This window comes from Podarcis vaucheri (assembly GCF_965113315.1).
Source record: "Podarcis vaucheri genome assembly, chromosome: 7".
Taxonomy (NCBI): domain Eukaryota; kingdom Metazoa; phylum Chordata; class Lepidosauria; order Squamata; family Lacertidae; genus Podarcis; species Podarcis vaucheri.
In genome coordinates this window covers 37,217,127-37,242,015 of record NC_138765.1, presented here as the reverse complement: position 1 = coordinate 37,242,015, position 24,889 = coordinate 37,217,127, and the positions used below count along the sequence as shown (strand labels likewise).

General features: G+C 44.7%; 1 long non-coding RNA gene across 2 annotated transcripts in view; it reads left to right on the top strand.

Moving 5' to 3' along the window:
- LOC309538032 overlaps positions 1–24,452 on the top strand; it is a 62,941-nt gene extending 38,489 nt beyond the window's left edge. Inside the window, exons 2-3 of one of the 2 annotated variants that reach the window (XR_014222088.1) lie at positions 17,919–18,007; positions 24,188–24,452. This is a non-coding gene — a long non-coding RNA (uncharacterized lncRNA). The remainder of the gene's footprint in view (positions 1–17,918; positions 18,008–24,187) is intronic. The other variant, XR_014222089.1, reaches the window with a different exon arrangement.
- The last annotated feature ends 437 nt before the right edge of the window (positions 24,453–24,889 follow it).

Below are 24,889 nucleotides of genomic sequence, written 5' to 3'. Positions count from 1 at the left end.
TTACCAGCGGGAAGGTAAACGGCGTTCCGTGTGCGGCTCTGGCTCGCCAGAGCAGCGTTGTCACGCTGGCCACGTGACCCGGAAGTGTCTTCGGACAGCGCTGGCCCCCGGCCAATAGATGTGAGATGGGCGCACAAACCCCAGAGTCTGTCAAGACTGGCCCGTTCGGGCAGGGGTACCTTTACCTTTAATCAGGAAATCACTAATGTGAGTATGGGAGAGATACAAAGACTTATTGGAACAAAAAACTCCGTGGTGGCTTTCACCACATGAAGCATTACTGCTCAAACCACTTGGAAAGAAAGGAAAATGGCTGGCATATGTTGATTTATTAAAGGAACATGATGGAAAATGGAAATTAAGAGATTATGATGAGATCAAAGACCACTTTCAGAGTTGGTTGCATTATCAACAACTATATGAAACACATAAAGACAGCAAGAAAAGATTTAGTTATACAAGATCTAGGTTTCAAACGGAAGTGATCGAAGGGAAAGTGAAATTACTGAAAGCCACATATAGCATACTATTAGAATGGAAGATGAAAGATGAAGAGGTAAAATCAGTTATGATTAAATGGGCACAAGATGTAGGTCATAACATTATGATGGAAGATTGGGAAAATTTATGGAAAACTGATTTAGAATTTACAGATTGTTCCCTATTGAAGGAGAATTACATGAAGATGATGTACAGATGGTATATAACACCAGTGCAGTTAGGGAAAATGTACAAAACTCGTTAAAATATATGTTGGAAATGTAAGGAAAAGGAGGGGGCATTTTATCATATGTGGTGGGATTGTAAGGTAATTAAAAAAATTTGGGAAATGATATACAACGAATTGAAGAAAATGTTCCATTTAACATTTGCTAAAAAACCTGAAGCATTTTTGTTAGGGATTGTAGCGAAAGATCTGCCAAAAAGGCTGAAAAACATCTTCATGTATGCGACAACGGCCACGAGAGTTTTAATAGCACAAGGATGGAAGACTAAAGAAACCCCAACTAAAGAATCATGGCAAGAAAAATTAATGGACTATGCAGAACTGGCAAAACTGACATATAAGCTACGGGACAAGGATAACTGTGACTTTTAAGATGAATGGGAACCCTTTACAAAGTATTTTAAGACGCAACAAAGCGAACTGGACTCCTTGGCTAGCTTTGAATTAACATTCACAAACCTTTTATTGATAATAATCAGCTAAATAGTTTGAGGATCTATACAGCTGTGTAACATGCAGAAAACAGCATTTTTAGAGAAATCAAAGACTGGAACTGAGGGAAGTCGGGGGTGGGTGGGTTTTGTGGGGGGAGGGAGGGGAGGGAGGGAAAATGGGGGGAATAAGGATAATATGTTTTTGGATAATATGTTTTGTTTTAATTTTGAATAAAAAAGTCAATAATAATAATAATAATAATTCCCAAGGTTACCAGCCTTTGGAAGGCTCTTACAAGATGTCACAAAATCTCACAGGGCCATCCAAGGTCCTGTGAGATCTTGCCAGAGCTTCTCAGAGCCCAGTAAGCAAGTCTGAGAGATGAAAAGTTACTTCCATAGCAGGAAAACCTTGCACAAGAAGAGCTTTTACGCTCCCCATCTTCCATGCATTTAGTTGGTGTGATTTCAGCCAGTCAGCCATCAACCACATAAAGTTGAAATCATGCAAGTTAAGCACACGTCAGTTGCAAATCCACTGTATTTCACTTTCTTGCATTTGTTGCACAACTTGAGTGAACATTTATCCCTGCTGTAGAAGAGGCTAAATTTGCACACCCGGGTTTAATCACAGTCATTCTCATGCACACCTATATTTATGCTGGCACTGAAATTGGTATCCCTATGCCTGAAGCACAAAAGCATGTGCCGTTACCATAATGCTGGCCAACCAGGCCAGGGCTGCCAGCTTGACAACTGAAGATGGGCTGCTCCTACTGTTTTCCTTTGAGTGAACAATTGAGTAGAGAAGCAGCTCTGAAGCCCAGCACCCAAGGCAGCTGCTTGGCTTTCCTGCCTGGTCTTAAATCATCCCTGCTAGCTGAGGTACCAACTTGTGCAGAAGATTGGGGGGCCGATGACATACACATGACGTCGGGACATTGTGCACATGACGCCAGGATGCAACATCAGGATGTTGGGAGGAGCCTGAGTGGAGCCAAACATGGCAGCAGCATGGCTTCAGTGGTTGGTGACTTCTCTTCTATTTTGCTCGGCCTCCTCCTCCTGCCGCTATGACCAGCCAAGGACTGCTTCCTCCGTCTTTCCCTTAAGTATCAGGAGGAGGAGCCACTGGCCACTTAAGCCGCCCTGCACTGTGCTTGGCTCCATGATCAGTCTCCTCTTCCTTCTCCTGCCACCACCACCACAATACAATACGATGCAATACACCTTTATTGTCATTGTCCCATACAGAACAACGAAATTGAAAAATCTACATAAGACATTCAAAAACCAACAAGTCTGCTACCCCAGCTATCCCAACCTGGTTAGCCCCCTAAAAACTCTGATACCCCATTTTTAAATACAATATACTCCCATAGAGACTCCTTTGTTGTTTAGTCGTGTCCGACTCTTCGTGACCCCATGGACCAGAGCACGCCAGGCACTTCTGTCCTCCACTGCCTCCCGCAGTTTGATCAAACTCATGCTGGTAGCTTCAAGAACACCATCCAACCATCTCATCCTCTGTCGTCCCCTGCTCCTTGTGCCCTCCATCTTTCCCAACATCAGGGTCTTTTCCAGGGAGTCTTCTCTTCTCATGAGGTGGCCAAAGAGACTCCTTACACTGCGTTTAAAACCAAAATCGCATTTGAATAGAAACTGTTTCTCAGGCGGCTAGTCCTAGTCTTTATAACCCTGTACCTTCTTCCAGAAGGCAGAAGCTGAAAGAGTTCTATCCTGCGTACTATCCTGCGCTATCTCTGCACCTGGAAGCATGGATTTATTCTCTCCACAGTCTTTACAACCCTGGGCAGCATTGTTTCTTCCCTGACCATGCAGCTCCTAAACCACACACACAAACCATAAGTTAATACAATGGTAAAATGCCATCAACAGGTCCTTTGAGAGATTGTTTTTCTGGAGGATTCTCAGCCAAGGACTGTCCCCCCCCCATCCTGCCCCATGGCAGGAGAAAGAGGAGCCAGCCGCTGAAGTTGTGCTTCTCTCAGCTCCATGCTCAGCCTTCTCTGCCCCCTGATTGTTTTGAACATTGGGTGGCTGCCCCCTCAAAAATATTGGGGGCAGGCAAAAGAGCTGGGCCTGCAGGAGTTGGCACCTATCCCTGCCAGCCCCCGGGTCATTATTGGGCCAAATGACCTCCTTCAGATTGCATTTTCCATTCCTCTTCCAGCTGCCTTCCTTTAGTGCCTGGTAACAGCCACAAAAATAAAACCTCACTCAAGCCACCGCCTGCAGCGTTTGGTCTAAAATGACAGTACTTCACCCACCCCCCTCCACCCGACCCATTTTGCCAATAATGCAATGTACTTTTTTTTTTTTTTACAAGATCATTTTCAAAGGTAACTGCTTATAATAATACAATTTATTCTTTATGGCTTCGGGGCAAGGCGAGCTCTAAATGAGGCATGTCTTCCATTAGAACCCTACAGAAACAAACTAATAGGCTGCAGAGAAAGTCATTTGTAAATGTTCCTATAATTCACATGATTCATTAAACAGAGATGGAAAATGATAGCATTTTCCTCTGGAAAAAAAATCCTTATGGAATTACACGCTGCGAACACTTAGCTCAACTCTTTTATTGAGTAAGCATCTTGTCCTGCTGATGTGGAGATTATAAAGGCCTGGAGACATTTATAGTTTCATTTGCTAAATTTAGAAGTTTTGTTCTATCCACTTCATGGCCCCTCCTCAGAAGGCAGGCAGACCTTTGCTTATTCACAAGGCCTCAGGAAACAGCATGAAATCTCATATTCAGGCTGAACAGCCACTGCCTGCCTTGCTGGGCCAATCAGTTTCTTTAGGACACTGGTAGCATCATGCATGAGGGCCAGGAGGAGGAGGGATGGCCATGCCTACTGAGTCTGGAGGGAGTTGTAACATCTGGAGAGCACCAGGTTGGGGAAGGCTGTTGTAGGTGAACAGCAAAGACCTGCAGAAGGAATGTTGGATGAGACGTCCATTAAACAAATCATGTCTATGTATTGATGGAACATTCCACTTAAGCACACCTCATTTCGCAAGTCAACAGAGAAGACAAAAAAAAAAGAACCCAGCTCTATTTATTCATCAAACATACTGAAGTTTTGTCATCTCCACTGAGAGAGATGCTTGTAATCCATCTGTTAAGTGATCTATCATATTTGTCTAAACTGCTTGGAACAAAACAAGCTATCATTTGCAACCCATGCCTTCTCCCAAGTTTCCTAGTCCGTACGTTGCTTAAGAATAATCGACAGTCCTGCAAGATACGCACAGAAACAGATTATGTGAAGATACTTTTCCATTGCTGGAAGAAAAGCAGAAAGTCACAATAGTTGTTTTAAAGTGGGCCACCCACAACATGGAGGCAGTTCATTCACCTCTCACAAACCCTGATACATTTTGAGCCACAAGGTGCTCAAAGACCCCCAAAAAACATACCCTCTATTGGCTTGAAGCTCTATAAAGACAATAATGGGTATATCTATCTCTCTATATTGCACCATTATCCAGCCTATTGATACTTCCAGGAGAATTATTATTATTATTATTATTATTATTATTATTATTATTATTTATACCCCACCCATCTGGTTGGGTTTCCCCAGGCACTCTGGGTGGCTTCCAACAGAATATTAAAAATGCAATAAAAGATCAAACATTAAAAACTTCCCTAAACAGGGCTGCCTTCAGATGTCTTCTAAAAGTCAGATACAGTGGTACCTCGGGTTACATACGTGTCAGGTTACAGACTCTGCTAACCCAGAAATATTACCTTGGGTTAAGAACTTTGCTTCAGGATGAGAACAGAAATCGTGCAGTGGCAGCGCAGCGGCAGCAGAAGGCCCCATTAGCTAAAGTGGTGCTTCAGGTTAAGAACAGTTTCAGGTTAAGAACAGATCTCCAGAACGAATGAAGTTCTTAACCTGAGGTACCACTGTAGTTGTTTATTTCCTTGACATCTGATGGGAAGGCGTTCCACAGGGCAGGTGCCACTACCAAGAAGGCCCTCTGCCTGGTTCCCTGTAACCTCACTTCTTGCAGTGAGGGAACCGCCAGAAGGCCCTCGGTGCTGGACCTCAGTGTCTGGGCTGAACGATGGGGGTGGAGATGCTCCTTAGGGTATACAGGCTGTTTAGGGCTTTAAAGGTCAGCACCAATGAATTAATAAATTAATTATGTTCTCATTGTTTGTAATATCATTAGAAATTACAGAGCCTTTCTAACAGTAGGGTGGTCCTCTGCTCCATCACCAACCTAGTAGCCCTGTGGGATCTGTCCTAGTCTTGTTCCCTCCTGCCATCCCTTGTCTGTGTGTCAGCTAGAGCAAGGGGTATGGGATTACCTGTCAGGAGTCCAGGTTCCCAGCAACACAGTAAGTGTAGCTAATTAAAAAGGATGGTTTATTGTCAAAACAAACAGATAGCTCCGGACGGCTCTAACACAGCCTCTGACATCATCAATCAAGATGACCCTTCTGAAGATGCCTTCCGGTTTCTACAGAAGATAGAGAACTTTTGCGTCTTACATCTCTTGCTTTGTTTCTGGTCTAACAGCCCTCTCCTTAGCCGACTCTGAGGAGGGATTGGATCAGGTTGCCCCTCCTCCCTTTCTGACAAACTACTTATTTCTCCATTCACTCCTGTTTGAACTTCCCAAGAGCTTTGGCTGGGTTCCAGCCTGCTCTCAGCTGTTTCCTTATCCCCCGGCATTCCAAAGGGTGGGGGAGTTGGCACTACCTGTGTGGGAATGTTCAGGGAGGCTGGTGAGGATATATTGTTTAATTATATCCTTTCCAACGTGCATTAACAAGTTCTATAATTTAGCAGAGTAACATTCCCCTTTTAATATGGCTAACCTGATCCAAAACACCCACCCACCCCACTCACACACAAAAACAAAGATCACCACAGCCAATCACAAACAAACAACCATACCGTAGGCCAACCCCAACCTCTCTCACCACCAAAGGAACACAAGTGAACAGCAGAGAATCAGCATGAGTAACGCTAACACCAAACCCTACATACATTAAGCAAAATAGAAACATTGCCACCGACCCCACCCATCTTTCCCCCCCTCCACCCCTTTTCTTCCTAATGTCTCAACAAATGAAACTGATTTGTAAAAATGTTACATGGAAAAAATACAAGAGACATTACACATACTTCTGTAAAACAAGAAAATCTTTAATAAAATAATAATAATAATTTTTTTTTTGGGGGGGGGGATAAATTTACACAGCAGATAGGTTTGCCAGGCTTGCTTAAGCCTCTAAAATAAGTTTCCTGGTAATTCCCCTTTATTCCCTCCTAAAAGGAATAGACACGGCACAATCTTGTATAAAATGTATAAAATAGTTTACTCACACATTCTGTTCACAGATGGATCCCAGAAGGCAGACTTCAGTTACAAAATATATACACTTGGAATCTATCCCATAAGGAGATAGTTCCTTTGTCCTCTCTTGGCTTCCAGCCAAGAGAGCATCTCAGGCTGATGCTTCTACAACGAAAGCAAAATGGAGAAGAGAGATATGTGGTGGCCAGCCCTGTGCTTTTGTTACCTGCACAGGTGAGGTCATGCCCACCTCTGGTCAAATGCAGAGTAAGTTTGTCCCAGCCCAGGAGGAAAGAGGAAGTTTATCTACTGGCTGGACAAACATCAGTCTTCATGTCTAAACATGTCAACTCTAGGAATGTTGTATCTGACTGCTCTGTGTTTCACACCCCACAAGCTGCTGTTCATCCTGCATGAAAGTTAACTCTCTCTGTTCCTAGCTGCTTTCTTCCGTTGGCTGGAAACCTTCACTGGGAGCTGGCTCATGCCTGACATTACCATTACCTTGTAGTGGTCTCTTCAAGAGCATGGGAAGAGCCAGTTGAATCCCAAGCTGCCGCCTCTCCCAGGTGCTTTAAGATAATGCATGTACTATCAATACCATGACTCTTAGACCTCCATCCAAGTGCCTTGCAAATAAATCCAGCATAGCAGTCGAGATCTTGGAGCAGGGAGGCCCAGGATGAAAAGTCCTCAGGGCTATGAAGCTTGCTGGGTGAGGGATGCTCACTCAACCTCATGTTATGTGAATGAAATAACCACAACTTAGGTACCCTCTAGGTTGGACTACTGCAATGAGTTATATGTCATGCTGCTTTGAAGATGGTTTAGAAACTACAGCTGGTGCAGAATCTGCTGGCCAGATTTTTATCATGGCAAGAGGGTCTGAACATATAACACCAATTCTGGCAGGACTGCACTCCATACCAATTTGCTTCTAGGCTCAATCCAGAGGGCTTGTTTTGACCTATAAAGCCTTATGCAGCTCAGGACCCCAATACCGCCTCTCCTCACATGAACCAACCCAGATCCTGCAATCATCACCTGAGACCCTTCCTCATGTGTCCCCTCCCTGTGAGGTTCAGAGGGTGGCAACATGAGATCAGGTCTTTTCAGTGATGGCTCCCAATGTGTGGAATGCTCTCTCCAGGGAGGCACGCCTTTATCCATTTTTCAATAAAGCAAAGACTTTTCTCTTTACCCAGACTTTTGGCCTTTAATTTGAAGGGTGGCATGTGGCTTCTTTTGGTGAGATGGAGTCAGTAAATCCTGGTCTGTTTTAGCTCTTTTAACTGTGCTTTTAGATTTTTTTATTGGATGTTCTAGTTGGCTTTCATGTAAATTGCTTTGGGTCACTCTGCGAGAACTAAATCAAATAAATGAATAAGGGGGCAATTATTTAAAATACTCCAAACCATGAGGTGCTTTTCCAAAATTAAAACTAGAACAGACAAGTTCCCAATCTAATTAAAGAAGTGAAGATGTGAATCAGAATACATGCAGGCAACACATAACATGTAACGTTTACATGTGCCCAGTGTTATTTTTCTAGAAAAAGAGGTGCCAGAGCTCACCATGAACTTCTCCCTTCTTCTCTTAGAATGGCAATGGTGCCCACCTAAGAGGTGCCAGAGCTGAACTCCAGTGAGCTCCAGCTGAATAAAAGCCTGCATGTACCTTTTATTTATGTATTTCAATTTGAGCCCCGCCCCACACCTCCAAGGGGCTCACAGCAGTTTACCACCCAACCTGCTTTCTCTACACAACAGTCCTGCAAAGTAAGCTGACAGATAATGACTGGCCCAAGGTCACCCAGTGAGCTTCGTGGCTCCATCGGGATTTGAACCTGGTTCTGTCTTATTCTCATGCAATGCATTCTAACCCCACACATATGGCTAGTAGGTCAAACAACATTTCATGACAGGAGAGGGCCACTTGACCTTCCTGGCATGATCCTACTCTGTGGTGGTCAGTCAGAAGTATTTTGCAGTGGCAGGGTAGGTAAATATGTTTCACAATTCTTGGGAGGTTGCCATGGGCAGTGAGTGGACACAGTGGAAAACACATGGAAGCACTAAAAATTAATTCACTTGCCAACTTTACAGCTGGCTGAGTGCTGGCATGATGCCAACGGCAACCTGTCTCTCTCTTTTGTGAAGAGAAAAATAAAGCTGCACAAGACTTTAAAAAACATGTATCAATAGAGGTAGATATATTTTCCTAGAAGAGGCCCTTTGATATGCTTCAATGAAGCCTCATAAAATCATAGCCAGGCTGTATAAAATGCTGTTTTTTTAAAATAAATAAAAACCTTTTCTCCCTTTGTGTGTACATTTTGGCTCTCAACAGCAACTGGAAATTACCATGCCAAATGTGGAGTCTGTATGAAAAGATTTTGAATTAGCCTGGTACGGCAACTGGAAAGACGAGAATTCACAGCGTGTGATTTAGCAGAGTGACTGGCAGGCTGGACCCCCCCCCCCCCGCCATCACCAAGCTTTGCAAAACAAACACCCAAAAAGATAGCCAATCAGAGCTGGACGCAAGCAGAGTCAGGGCTGTGGTCCACCATTGCTGCTGCAATAAGCAAAGGAACTCATCTGACCAGGAGAACTGGGAATGAGCTGGAATGAGAACAACATTCAAACTGCAGAAAGAAAGAGAGCTTATTTGCTATTTCTGGTTAGTCAGAGGCTGCTATGGATGTCCCACCATTCTACGAAGTATTCAAGGCAGGGACCAATGATAAAGTTAAGAAAACGACAGCATAGTACAAAATCAATATAAAATAGTGAAAAACAAATACAAAATAACATTCATGTAAAAATATATCCTCCTATATACATGAAATTGTAAGGCTATCATCACGCAGCCCAACTGGAGCGTTTGTAGTGCCACATAAAAATCCTTGACTTGCCTGAAGTCAGGGTGGGGGGCAAAGGCCACTTAGGAAAGGAGGGACACAGAGGGAAATGGTGGTTTAAGAAACAGCAGAGGTTAGAGGGAAGGAGGGATAGAAGAAAACTGTGGCTAGAGAAAAGTTTTCCTCCCTCTTTCATAACAGTAGAACTTGTGGGCTGAATTTTGGAAGATTCAGCAGAGGTAAAAGAAAAGACTTCTTCACACACTCCTAGCTAAACTATGGAAGTCGCTCCCACAGAAGGCAGTGATGGTCACCAGCTTGGATGGATTTAAAAGAGGATTGGTCAAATTCATGGAGGAGAGGGCTACTAATTACTACTAGCCGTGATGGCTGTGCTCTCTGCATGTGCTCGAATCCTATTTGTGGGTTTGTAATACCAGGCGTTTGATTGGCCACTGTGAGAAGAGGATGCTGTACTAGATGGGTCACCGGCCTGATCCAGCATTCTTTTCTTATGTTCAATCAAGTTCCGCTGGAAAGCAAACTTCAAAACAATATCTCAGGGGGGTTTTTGTTAGCGGATGTGGAACTTTCTGTGCTGAGATGTCTTTGTGAGCAGGCAAAATTGTGGGTGAAGGGGGGGGAGACACTCAGGATTTCAACAATCCACCCACTTCAACAAGATAAAAAGAGCTCAGTCGAGCGTTACAAAAATGAAAAAGAGTTTAGCAAAATCTTGGCCCCACCAGTGCCGCTTTTCTATTACGCTCCCGTGTGTGAAAACAAGAACTCCTGCTCCTAGCAGGTTGGCAGAAAGTAACAAGATTACAGGTCACTGCACACAAAATCTTCCCAGGGCTCTTACACTGAAGAAGAAGGGGGGGGCACTTGCATTAAATACCTGAGCAGCACTGATGCTTCCCTTCTAGTCCACAAACGTGGAATTGATTCCTCAGGGAGGGGCAGCCTCCTGGCAGCAGCTGGGATGGAGGCGGGGGCCCAGGGTGTGGCTTCTACACTTTGCTCACAGCCGTAAGTAATGCTGGGTGTTTTTTCCCAGTGACAGAACTTGACCTGAAGAAGTTGGATGCTAAATCCAGCATTCGGAGAGGGGCAGGAGGAAAGAGACAGCGTGGGTGGTTTTGCAGGGAGGGAGGGTGCACAACTATGTCAGTCCACTTTGAGAGAACTGGGCCATTGCTGAGGATATTTGTAGGTAGCTTGCATTTTAGGAGTGCCCAGCTGCTGTTCGGGTGACTACTTCTCAGGCCGCTCCAGTTAGTGTCTGAACAGTGTTTGTTTTTCACACTTTCTAGCCAAACCTTCCAGAAAATTCTGCAAAGTTTCCTCAGGTATACACACCATGCTGGGCCTTACAGTTGGTTTATTAATGAAACCAGCCTGAGGTGTGTGTAGAGCAAAAATTCCAATGGAAAAGCTTCATCTTCCCAAATTCTCTACCTTCATTCCCCCCCCCCTGCTGTGTTACAAAATCTACAGGGTGGTCACTTATCCACACAACAAACTTAAACCAAAAGCACAGCCAAGAGATATTAGTTTCATCAGAGGGAAGGGTGTTCCTGGGCATTGGAAAAGGTGTTCACTGCTTCCTGTGGCAGGGTCCGTGATCAAGGCCAGAAATTCCCATTCAGCCCCAGGCTGTGAGGAAAACATCCTGGAGTTCTTTTGGCAAACAGAGCCAGTCAGGCAAGGGTTACTGGAACACATCCCCTGCTCCTGTCCCCACGGCTAAATGAAGCAGAGAAAGCAGGCCTATCATTAAACAGCTCAGCTAGTCAGGAGGAAAAGAAGAGGCTGTTTCTAATCAACAATGCTAACCCGATAATGGAAGGAAGCCTGAGTTTAATGGCTTGAAACTCTCCGGCAAAGCTGGCTCTCGGCTGATGTCTCCAGATAAGAGCATCGTTAGATGCATCAGCACCAGCATCTTGCCACTTAATTCACAGCTTCAGGACTTTTAATGCCGGGTTTGCCAAGCATGTGAAGAGGAGCTGGGACAGATCCCAGGAGGGGAGGGAGGGGAGAGGAAATGGGTTCTGGTTACCTGCTCTGGGAAGGCACTGTGACCCATTTCAATCACAGTGTTCCCCAGGAGAAAGGGTGTGTTGTGTGTGCGTGCGTGCGTGCGCAGGGACACTCTGATAGAACAGCTTCTCTCTGTCCTCTAAAAAGAAACTTTCCCTAGCAACAAAACAGAACTGGTGGAGAAATAAATGCTTACTGGGGCTGAGCCAAATCGACTCCAAATCGACTTCATGAACATTTTCAGTACTGTTGGTGATTTTTTGCAGCGCCACTTGCCGAAATACTCATCAGTTCATTTATATTGGCCTTTCTGGAATTCATTCTCAACTGATTTTGTTTTCCTCAAATTATGTATTCATTTACATAGCAGAGCCAAATCTATGTAGCAATGTGGCATCACCCTGTTTGCTTTTTGATCCCTGATTGGCTAGGATCTGTTATGGGAGTACTTCCAAAAGGCAAAAAGTGCACAAGCCAGACAGAAATATGACATCAACCAAGGGAATATTTGCACAGTTTCTTTTAAGAATAGCCCACCACAATCCTGGAGTATATGCAGCGTGACCCTAGTGACTCTTTTTATGACATAAGTCAGACAAAAAGAGATCGTGATGAGCTCCAGAAGGACGTCTCCAAACTGAATGAATGGGTTGTAAAATAGCAATTGCAATTCATTGTAAGGAACTGTAAAGTGATGCTTGTTAGGGCAAAAGCAAACCTTAATTGCACATATGTACATCTGGGATCTAAACTAAGCTCATGGGATTAACAGCTTTTCCTTGGCAATGTGTAAATCTGCCCCCCCCCCGCAATGATCCCTTGCCTGTTTTGAAAAGGTGAAGACTAGATTGGTGTTTTATTCCCCTTTGCTTTCTCCTTTGGTGTTTCTAGCTGTCTGATTTGAAATTATAACCAGATAGGGCACAAATCCCATTTTGGTGCTGTTCATTGTCCCTGGGATCTCATCATGTCAGTTCTCTTATGCATGCTGAGAACCAGAGGTCTGACTCGTTTCCTCCCAGATGTTCTGGGACCCATCAATGCTATAAGCAGCAGTTGCTCCACTCTGCTTGGCTTCTCAGTGGGCCTGATGATTATGACTCATCCTGCCCGTCCTGCCTGCTGCCAGTCAATTGCCAAACCATGTTGCTTCTTCCTGTCTGCCTGTGCATAGGAAGTGCCAGCAGGGACCAAGGAGAGGGGCAGGAGGAAGGAGACAGGAAAGAGAAGGTGGCCTGGGCCAGCAGTATTCCATTTGAAATGTTGCTCATTCCAGCCTAATGCTACTTCTAACTGGCTCCAGAAAATCTCCTTTCTGTGACCTGGTTTGCACATCATGCTAGATGCAGAAGTGGACAGGCTCTGTGAAAAGAAACGGTGTCTGCTCTGCCTCTTCTCAGCCATTCTGCTACCATGCTGAGTTAAGCCATTTCCAAACCTTGGCTCATGCTTTAGCCCTCCTTAATGAACCATGAGCCTAAAACCTTGGTTCAAGCTCATGGGTAGTCAGGAGAGAGCCAAACCGCAAGTCCAGGTTTCAGATGGTGTGCTCAGCCAACTTGGTGCATGATCCAACAAGCTCTCCTTAGGTTCTTATGTTCATGCTAAGCCATGGCTTGGCTTAGTGTGACATGCAGACCAGGCCATGGACACAGAAAATAATGTTGCATAGTCAGCCTCAAGCATGGTTTCCAACAGAAAATTGGTACCTGTGGCAGTTCTTCAGACATAGTAATACTCCAGCTCCCATCAGCCCATGCAGCTATCATGGCCAACGGTCAGGAATGATGAAAGCTGTAGTCCAAAAACACAGGTCTCCCCATCCCTGATCTACAAGTTACCATAATCCCTCCCATCTTGATAGTAGGCTTGCTGTTTGCCCCGAGGGACAGTTCCTGAGCCCTGTTTCTGATGCCATGCCCTGTTCATTCAATCTTTGGGCACTGGCTTGGATTAATTCTCCCATCTGTATCTTTGTCTGCATGTGACTAACAGAATGAGCCCAAAGGCTGAATAAAGGGGAAAAACAAGGGTGTCCTGGCTCTTTATCTCCAGGGCAGAGCCTGGGCCTAATCAATGCATCCTGGCCAACTGATTTTTAAAAATAAAGGACTTGGCAAAGCAGAAGCAAAGGGTTCTGCCTAAACTTTGAAAGAACTATTTATCAAAGGGCTGAAATAAACTGATGGATGCTCCAGGCTGGGCTTGTGTGAGTTCCACCAGATAAGGTTCTGTTATATAGCCAAGGGAGATGGATAATGCTGGACTGCAGTGTCCTCCTAGCTTGGATACTAAGCTCACAGTTCTGCCCATTGTTGATTCCGTTATAGAGATGACAGGTCATGCAGCTTTTTTAAAATAATGGGTTTATAGAGTTGATTCCCCCCCCTTTGTTTCTAGAGATGTCTGTGAAAGCAATACATATTGAGTTAAAATTATGCACTAATCCCAAACAGGGATCTCTCTGGAGGAAATTGTTTTCCATATCTTCACTTGGTGCAAAGTCTATCTGAATTTTCCAGAAAAGTAACAGTCCCAGAAACCAGCTGTGCTTTGCAATTGGAGAATAGGGCTTGCGGGAGAAGAGTAGTAAAATGCGCAGGCCAAGATAGAGCTATCTGGAAGCAGAAGCAGAAATCCCTAACCCTTTCTCAAACTGGTGTTGGGTGTAAAGCAGCAATGCTTGTAGTACCTTACCTAAACTGTGGGGGCGATAGACAGAAAGGCAACCAATACTCCCTTGCCTATTCCTTCTTAAGCAACTGTTGACATACGGGTTGTTTCTAAGGCTTTACCTCCTTCCTCTTTTTTTTCTCCAGTGAACTTGTGTTAGTGTTAACCTGATACCTCCATAATGGCCACAGTAAAGCCTGTACTCAGAATGACTTTGCTCCTCAGCAGCAGTATACCTTAAGTTTTCAACCAGCAGATTTCCCTGGTATTTCTCCACTCTGCTGCTAACTATATGTGGGATGTAATCCACTGGTCTCCTGCCAATCTAACAGTTCAAAAACACGTCAAAGTACAAGTAGATAAATAGGTACCGCTCCGGTGGGAAGGTAAATGGCGCTTCCGTGTACTGCTCTGGTTCACCAGAAGTGGCTTAGTCATGCTGGCCACATGACCCAGAAGCTGTACGCCGGCTCCCTCGGCCAGTAAAGCGAGATGAGCGCCGCAACCCCAGAGTCATCCGCAACTGGACCTAATGGTACAGTCAGTGCTGGATTTATTTATAGGCTAAGTAGGCTGAAGCCTAGGGCCTCTAAATCTAGGGGGCCTCACCAGCCCTCCTGCTCCCCAGTGGGCAGTCTCCCCTCTCCCAAAATTGCAAACCCAAGACTTCATGTGAGGGCAGGGCAACTCAGGCCTCTAAATCTAGGGGGCCTTGCCAGCCTGCCCACTCCCCAGTGCCGCAGTCTCCCCTCTCCCAAAATAGCAAACCCAAGACTTCATGCAAGGGCAGGACAACTCAGGCCCAGCAACTATTAGACTCTGGGCTAGCCAGTGGGGCCCAATTTGAAGCAGTGGGGTGCAACTTGATTATTATTTTTTTGGTAGGGCCCCAGTTCACAGCCAAAGTCTGCGAAATCTTATAGATATAAGTAAAATCCATCTAGATTGCTCTGGTGCAGGGGGCCCCTTAGGAAATAAAGGGGGCATTTATTGGAAATCAGTTTTGTCACCTCTTCCCCCCCCCCCAAACCCCAAGACAATAAGCCCAGCCACCTTTTATTCAGTCGCATAAGTCTACAGCATGGCCATAAACTTCAACCGCTGAAATATACACCCAATATGTAGCAATGGAGATTTATGTTACTGCTTTATGAATGAACACTGTGTTTTATTAATGGACTCTGTATTTTGTGAATTACCTAAGAGCCACCATAGGGAGTTCTAGAATCTGGCAGCTAACCAATTGGGTACTACCTAACAGCGACCCCTGTTGCTGAAAGCAGGTAACCAGCAGGGAATGCTTAAGCTCAGCCTTTGCACTGTTGACTGAACACCCCCTGCTGTGCAGATAATGGAGCAAGCTCGTAAATTGTATCCCTTCTGGCATCCTGGCCAACTCTATTATGCTGGTGTAAACCCTGGCACACCAGAAGCACAGAATAGCAGCAAATAAAATCCTCTCATACGTCAGCAACCAATAATACTTGTCAACCAGTTCTTCCAAAGTCTTCCTAAATTATAAAGCTGCAAAATACAAGCCAAAAGAGAGCAGGTCAGGGAAGTGTGAGGCATACAATGGGCACCACCAGTGAAAAGGCCCTGCTCCATGTAACTCCTGCCCTGTCATTTGATAGAGTGCCCACTTGTCCTCCTTCTTGAAATGGAATGCTCTCTATTAGAGTCTCCAGGTCCAGTACAAAAACCATAAGAAGGGAGAGCAGGGACCTTGAAGTTCCCAAAAGCTGTTAATCAAGCAAACACGCACACCTGACATCTTTGTCACAGTCAGGACGCCTATGTCCTGGCCAGGCCTGCACCCAATTTTGTTTTTGTACAATCTTGTTTGTCCTCAGTAACCAAAATTATATTATCAACATAGTCAAGCAGAAAAGTTGTTTTCCTTCATTTGCAAGGAATCGTACAAAACAAAGTGGCACTAATGATGCTAATTCTTTCCCCCCAGAGTTAAATGATAACTAATCAGAGGCAAAGAGGAGAGCGCAAAATATGGTCTGAAGCTCAACATCAAAAAAATGAAGATCATGGCCACTGGTCCCATCACCTCCTGGCAAATAGAAGGGGAAGAAATGGAGGCAGTGAGAGATTTTACTTTCTTGGGCTCCATGATCACTGCAGATGGTGACAGCAGTCACAAAATTAAAAGACGCCTGCTCCTTGGGAGAAAGGCGATGGCAAACCTAGACAGCATCTTAAAAAGCAGAGACATCACCTTGCCAACAAAGGTCCGTATAGTTAAAGCCATGGTTTCCCCAGTAGTGATGTATGGAAGTGAGAGCTGGACCATAAAGAAGGCTGATCGCTGAAGAATTGATGCTTTTGAATTATGGTGCTGGAGGAGACTCTTGAGAGTCCCATGGACTGCAAGAAGATCAAATGCATCCATTCTTAAGGAAATCAGCCCTGAGTGGTCACTGGAAGGACAGATCATGAAGCTGAGGCTCCAATACTTTGGCCACCTCATGGGAAGAGAAGACTCCCTGGAAAAGACCCTGATGTTGGGAAAGATGGAGGGCACAAGGAGAAGGGGACGACAGAGGACGAGATGGTTGGACAGTGTTCTCGAAGCTACTAACATGAGTTTGACCAAACTGCGGGAGGCAGTGGAAGACAGGAGTGCCTGGCGTGCTCTGGTCCATGGGGTCACGAAGAGTTGGACTAAATGACTAAACAACAAATCAGAGGCAGCTACAGGAGAGCGATGAGATTCAGGGGAGGGTCAGATGCCTTGTCAATTCCAGCAGGTATATAAGAAGACAACCCGGCTTATCACCATGGTATTGTCACCATGGTATTTAACAATAATACCTTATGTCCTTTAGAGGAGAAATTGTGGATTGGAGAGTTTTAAATACCCTTCATCATTCTTGGCTTCACTCAATTTTGTTTATAACACTCTTCCATTTTCTTCTAGTTGTGAGGGTGAGGGATGAGGAGGGGCCTCAGAAGTGGAGCAGCCTAGGGCCTCTCTTCATCTAAATCTGGCGCTGGGTACAGTCAAATGCAACATTCCTTATTTCCCTAGAGTGAGCACAGGTGGGGGACATCCAGTCAGTGCAACCTACGGCCTGGGTAGGCCGCATCATCCTCTTATATACCTGCTGGGATTGACAAGGTATCTGACCCTCACCTGAATCCCATTAATCAGCCCTAGCAAACCCACACGGACTGGGGCTGATGGGAGTTGTAGTCCAAAAGCATTTGGAGGGCAGAAAGTTGGTGAAGGGTGCTACACACACACACACACACACACACACACACACACACACCAATAACACAACTGCATGTAAGAAACAGAAACATTCTTGGGGTGGAGGCTGAGAATTTCTAAACCCTTGGGATTCTGAGGAGGAAGGTGAAATGCAAGGGGATGTGTGTAAAATACAGATAAGAAAGCTGAACTCCAGCTGTTCCTCTTATCAACCCTCCCTATTTTCCACTGCAAGAACATGTAATTTTTGTGCCTTAATCATATAAGTTGGAGTGACAGCTGCCATGTGTCAGTGATTTGGTTCCTGGAATTCTCCTCCCGCCTCCCGCCTCCCGCTGCCGCCATGCATGCATCTAAAATGGAATCTTGCTTCCTAGCTCCTTTTTCTAATCTTCTTCTTAATGCATCCCATATCTTGATGATGCATAACGGAAGTTATTAGCAGTGATGCATTAAAATATTAGATGGCTTTGAGAGGTGCCTCTTGTTTGCCTCGGGCATTTTTTTAAAAAAATGTTTTAAAAAAATTCTTATTACATCCTGGGTCAGTTTCTGGGCTTAAGTAAATAACAGGCTTCTTTGTTTTTTTTTCTTCAAAAGCACAAGATCTGGACATGTTTGGTGTATATAACAGTACACGTGCCTACTCAGGAGTAAGTTCCAGTAAGTTCATTGGGACCTACTCCTAGGTAAGTGGATGTACTGTTGCAGCCCACAGGTCTGTAAATGCACCTTAGTTGTGTGCAAGAGCACAGCACCCATAAAGGACACACTTGGCAACCCTCTGTCAGTTGCAGCGGTGGGAGAAAACTCCCTTTGTGGGTTCAGTCTGGATGCACAAACCAGATTCCTAACTGGTCAGACTTTTATTCAGTAATGCATTACTGGACAGAGTCCAAAAGACTCTGTGAGAGCATATCCATTATGTTATATGTAATATAGGCTGTTTTTAAAAAATAAAAAAAATGTTTTTATTGAAGATTTTCTTGGGTAACAAAAGTACATACAGTGTCTCTGCTTTCAGTTCATAGAGGCCTTTCTACTGATCTCCCCAACCACATTCTGCCCCTCCTTTGCCCCACCATTGCTCATCCAATCACAGTCCTTGAAGATACTTACTCAACCCATTTTAATTTTGCTGGATGTGCAGCCAAGTTGCTTTCCCTGTTTTCTTTCCTGCCAGGACCAATTTCCAGTCTATGTGCCACAGAATGTTTACCATTGACTTAAGCAAGGCTTACTTCCAAGTAAAGGGTGCACTGGGACATAACCTCCAGGTTAGTGCCTTTCTATTGGCACCTTGTTGGAAGTAACGAAAAGGCAAGTGTGACATTGCCAGAAGTTCCTGCCTCTGGCTTGCCAGATTTAGGCTGCAGTGCTGTGGAGTAATCTCAGGCTTGTGGGTTCAAACTCCTATGTTGGGCAAAAGGATTCCTGCATTGCAGGGAGTTGGACTAGATGACTCTCAGGGTCTCTTCCAACTCCAAAATTCTATTATTCTATTATTGTGTTGTTAAACGCCCAGTTTAAGAGTTGTTTGTGATGACTCAATTATGTCATTTTTTTCTGGAGATGGGATGGTGGACACCTCTCCTCGAGAAGAGCACAAGGGACAAGGGGAGGCACCAATACAGCTCCTTACCAATGGCACAGCTCTGATGATACAGCCTCTCTTGAGAACCAGTGTGGTGTAGTGGTTAAGAGGAGTAGACTTGTAATCTGGTGAACTGGGTTTGCGTCTCCGCTCCTCCACATGCAGCTGCTCGGTGATCTTGGGCTACTCACACTTTTTTGAAGTCTCTCAGCCCCACTCACCTCACAGATTGTTTGTTGTTGGGGAGGAAGGGAAAGGAGAATGTTAGCCGCTTTGAGACTCCTTAGGGTAGTGATAAAGTGGGATATCAAAGCCAAACTTCTTCTTCTTCAAACCTGCTTGGAAGTGAGACTCACTACTCAAGGAGAAAGCTGCCAGTGAAAAGGGGGAAGCAGTCTGCATGTACTCAGAAGCACTCTTGTTCCTACACGCTCTGGAAGCCTTCACACTGCAAACAGAGTTCTGGAGGCTGAAACAGGTGATGAAAGTGAACCTTGGCAACAATATATTAGGTTTGTTGAGAACTGGAAGAAGCAAATTGTGAAGAATGTATCCTGTCTACTCAGGTGAAGGGTGACATATCACTGACTGCTCAGCCTGCCACTATGTCTGAAGGTTGGGCATCTCAGGGAGAGAGAGAAAATGTTTTTAGAAAAACACATGCCAGTGCCTTCAGCTTCTGTGATTAGAGGAAGAAGAAACTCTCCACTCTATATGTACATAAATAGATTGGCTTTTTCCAATGAAAAGGAAGCGGGTAGTCAAACAGGAGCCACGCTGTGGTGTCATTGTGTTTCTAAGGAAGCCTTTTAGAGCGGAGTCCTTCCTGCTAAGCCACTAGGAATAGTTCTGCCTCCCATCCCAGCCAACAGAGGCTATCAAAGCACTGCCTTCCAAGATGCAACACTTTTGACAGATAACAGGAAATTGAACTGCCCTGAGCACACCATAGAACATCTGATAAATATTATTTGGAAACTTGATTGAGGTTGAACTTGGGCATTTCTACCACTTTCTGAACCCAAACAGGAAGGATTTCTTCCGTGATTCATCTGAGGCAGTTTTTTCTGTGGCAAGCAAGGAGGACAGTTCAAATAAAGATTGGCCTAGATGTTGCAGCCCCTGGCAATTTAAGTGTATGCGATTTTGCCCAATGTACATGTTTTTGCAATCAAATTTTCCCTATTCTTTTTGTAGGTTATCTTCCATAATATATGCATCTTTAGGCAATTTTTCCTAGTATATGCATCTTTTGACACATTGCTACATTGCAAGGTGTCCAAATCCTCACTCTGCCATGAAGCTCACTGGGGGCCAGTCACTGAGCCATTGCAGCAGCCCTGGAGGGGTGGCTGCCCAGTCAGCCAGCAGTGCTATTAGAGGAGTGGGAGTGCCCAGTAGGGCTTGGAGGGAAGAAAGATGGAGAGAGCAGGTGAGAGTTGCAAGAGGAGGAAAAAGGAAAGGAGGGAGGGAGGGAGGGAGGGAGGGAGGGAGGGAGGGAGGGAGGAAGTGGAAGGGGAAAGCAGTGAGCAGGGGGAAGGAGGAAGGCAGGCAGGCAGACAACAGATGGAGGAGAAGGAGAAGGAGAAGGAGAAGAACAGGCCCAATCCAACCCTGATGGCTGATGGAAGTCACTGATGGAGCACAAAAGGTGACAAAAAGCAAACATTTTGAGTTTCTGGTCCATGATCTTTCCCAGCTTTGGAGGTACCAATACATCCTCTTGCCAACAGCGTAAGGGGGCATAGATATGCCTTTGAAGGCAGAACATCACTGGAAGCAGATGAAATGGAAGCAACACCCAGATCTCCCATTCATATCTTGCTGTCCTGGTCATAAAGATGGAACTGCAGACAGAAAGTATTCCATGACTAAATGGAGGAATCCTGACTAAATGGAGGAATCCTGACTAACTAGAGAAAAGCCAGCTTTGCATTTTAATTTGAACCTTTATACGATATTGGAGGTTCTGAGCATCTGAGAAGCACTGCAGTACCCTTAGGGAAATGGTGGAAGTCTTTCCCTTTCTGTCAAAGCCAACTGGCCAGGAGTTTCAGTATCTCTTCTCAGTGAGATCCACATTTTTCTGTGTTCTGCCTACCTTTGCCACTTGATACGTCGGGAGGCTTGTTCCTCGCTATTACACAGTATCGCTAACAAGACAGCCCTGTTGCAACACCCCAGTGTGATGCTAAGGGGAAAATGTGTGTGTTTTAAAAAGACCCATGCAGCATGAGGCCAGATAATACCGCCAGCCTGAATGCTAACATCTCAGCCCCTCTTGCTTGGAAGTATCCATTAACAATGCTCCTCTTCAACAAAGAGTCTGTGGAAACTAGATAGCGGGAGCCGAGTTTTCAAGCCAATTCCACCCCACACAGCAATTGCTGAATTCATATGCAGGCTTTCCGTGCCTCATAAATTTTCATCCTGGCATCGCTTCTTGTTCTCTTTTACCGCATTTTCAAAATGTAGGTTACCCCTTTTGCATTTTAAACAGGCGCAATTGTATCTAATGCCTGGGTTTTTATGGCCACTAAAGCACTCCTCAGTTTGATGAACTGATCTCAAGCGAGGTAAATTATGTCACTCATCGGCTTTGTCAGTAAATCAAGGGGTGACACTTCCCTGATTTGTAAAGGCTGAAGGGAAGGATTCACATGGAAAACCTATAAGGCAAGGTTAGATTAATAAGCAGTTTAAAGAAAATGTTCCTGCTTTAATGGATATGGTACATCCAAAATCAATTCTGGTTCACTGACATTTCGGAGACTTCTTTCTGAGGATCACTAGAAAGACTGTATTAAACACTTTATGGAAAATTCAATCCTGGATTTCTTTGCTTTACAGTAATTGACAACATTTCCATATATTGCCATGTGGTTTTAGTGCTGTAAAGTTTCCTTGGCACCCTTCCGTTCCTGCCCCCTCCCTTCTAATTATTTTGCTTCACTCTGCCTGCCACCAGGGAAAGAAAAGTTGCATTTCAAACTTGCCCTTCATGTCTTGCATTTTCATTTGCAAAATGTTGTCCTCCCACACCTAACACCAACACAAATGGCTGGTGCCACAGATCCTAGGCTCAATCAGTTGCTGAAGCAGCCCAACTCTAAGTGCCTAAGGCCAGCCATTCCTGCCTATGCAGATGCCTTGGCAAGAGCAAGGGTGTGCAAGGGATGCTGGGGGATTCCCTCTTGCCTCAGCACTTACTTGGAGAGGTGAGCAGATTCCCCTCAGCTTGCATTGCATGGGCTTTGTCATTACTATTGATTAGTAAATTTAAATACCTATGTGGCTTGAAAGATCAGCAGAGCTACATATTCTAAATCATTTTATCCTCACAACAAAATAGATTAGCCTGGGAGACTGCAACTGGCCCAAGGTCACCCAGTGAACTTCATGACAGAGCAGGGAAGCAGGAGGCCAGCAGACATTTTGTATTTTTCTGTTGTGAACCATCCGGGGAACTTTGGATGAAAGTGTTACGGAAAAGGAGCAATGTGGCAGCGAGCTGCAGCTGGCTGGAAAGCCAAACATGATGGGAATGTTGGGACTGTACCGTGGGAACAAAGGGACAGTCTATTCACAGTGCTGAGCACCGGATTTAGCTCAGAGTGTAATTTGACCTGTACAGGAAGTACAGGAGGTGGAGTTTGTCTCTCTGCTGTTGGAGTTTGAAGAGAGCAGACGCGTTTCTCTGTAATGCTGCAAAGACAGAAATAAAGGCATGTAAATACATTTCTGTCTATCTCTTTCCCCTCCCTGGGGGGAGCAGGGAGCAGGGAAGAGTGGTGTGTCCTTCTCACGCTGAGGAGGATCGCCGATCACGACCTAGCCTGTATCCTGCCGGGAAACGCAGACAGGGGGGGTCAACAAGGAGATCAAGCCGGGTGCCTGGAGAGTGGCCAGATTCTCCTGATAAGGCGAGATTTCCTCGCCTTTAATTTAATAAATAACCTGAATCTGAGTTGGAACAGGTCTGTAACCTAACTTAATCATTTTGAAAAAATAAAAAAATTCCTTCCAGTAGCACCTTAAAGACCAACTAAGTTAGTTCTTGGTATGAGCTTTCGTGTGCATGCACACTTCTTCAGATACACTGAAACAGAAGTTGCCAGATCCTTCTATATAGTGAGAAGGTGGGGAGGGGTATTACTCAGAAGGGTGGTGGGAATGGGAGATTGGCAGATAGCTGAGATGAGCCTGTTGATGACTCTTAACGACTGCAATAGGTCTTACAGGAAAAGGCAAGGGGTGAGAAGGTGAAAAATGGCTTAGTCATGTATAATGAGATAAGAATCCAATGTCTTTGTTCAGACCAGGTCTCTCCATGGTTTTAAGTTTGGAGTAATACCCCTCCCCACCTTCTCACTATATAGAAGGATCTGGCAACTTCTGTTTCAGTGTATCTGAAGAACTGTGCATGCACACGAAAGCTCATACCAAGAACTAACTTAGTTGGTCTTTAAGGTGCTACTGGAAGGAATTTTTTTTATTTTGCCTATGGCAGACCAACACGGCTACCTATCTGTAACCTTAATCATTTTGGAAAGATTCGGAGGACAGCGGAGTTTAAAATAAGGAGGTCACCCCCGACTGTGGCATGACTTAAAGAGCACTGAGTTCCGGCAAAACGCAAACATATTTAACCTCCCTACAGTGAGAGGTACAATTTTAAATTACAGGGAAGCAGGAGGCCAGCAGACATTTTGTATTTTTCTGTTGTGAACCATCCAGGGAACTTTGGATGAAGGCCAGTATACAAATTTAATAAATAACAACAGCAACAACAGCCTTAAAGCTCCTTTTCTTTATCTCTTCTATCTTTTCTATTCTGTTATTATTGGAAATTTTAATAAATATGATTATAAAAAAAAGCTCCTTCTCCCAACCCCTGGTGATTATGCTGAGGTGAAAAATTGGCTTTAATGCCCCCACTTCTAGTCCTTCATAGAAACATGCTCCCCCCCCCCCGAACCTCTTTGAGGCAGGATTAATGAACAGAACTATGTTTCTTAGGGGTTCTTACATTCAGGGAGACTCTGAATCACTGCTCCCCAGCATCCTCCTCAAAATGTAAAACCAAAATCATACAAGTAGTATGCATGGCATTTTATTGAATATAATGCAATTTGTGAGGGGGTTGGAACTAGAAAGAGGAAAATCCCCTAAAACAGGATTACAACTCACATTTCCAAATTCCCCATAGAGTGTTCTGAACCACTGCATTGCCACATTAATATCAATTGAGAGCTTGTTCTCCATTCTCCTACAGGTGAGCTCGGCAATGACCAGAAGATAGATGGCCACAGCACACTTCCCCGCCAGCCCCTTGATGTGGGCCCAGGAGATCATGACCATCTAGATCAGGAATCAATATCAGCAGTTTCATGTTAAGGAGCAAAGCTTTGGAGCAGTTAATCCTATGAGAGATACATCTGGAGATGGGCCAATATTTACAAGCAATTTACAAAGCGCATAAAACAATGAAACTGTAAGAGGGGAAAAGTTAAAACAGACTATTTAAAACATTCAGAAATCATTAAAATAAACGATAAGATAAAAACCAAATTAAAACACATTTTTACGGCCCCCTTTTTTCTTTTCTTTTTTTAGAGAGAGGCCATCTTCTTCTCTTCAATGAAGTCCACAACCATGTCCCAAGGGGGCAGGGAGGCATCAAGAGGGTCCAGTCCTAGAAGCCCTGCAGCCATTTGTGCCTAGATCAGTTCCTACCTGCAATCTCGAGAGCAAATTGCAGTGGAAGTTCCCCCTTTCCCTTCCTTTCCCTTCCCCGAAAGCAAATTATTGGCTTCCCCTTGGCTTCTTTGAGTCCCCGACATTGTGCCTTTATCTTTTTGTCCCTCCCCTCTGTGTGCCTCAGTCTCCTTCTTCCTTGCCAATAAATTCCATGAGGTCTACCCCATTTGAGGGGATGAACAGAATGAAATCTTCATGTTCATGTGAAGCTTTTGGT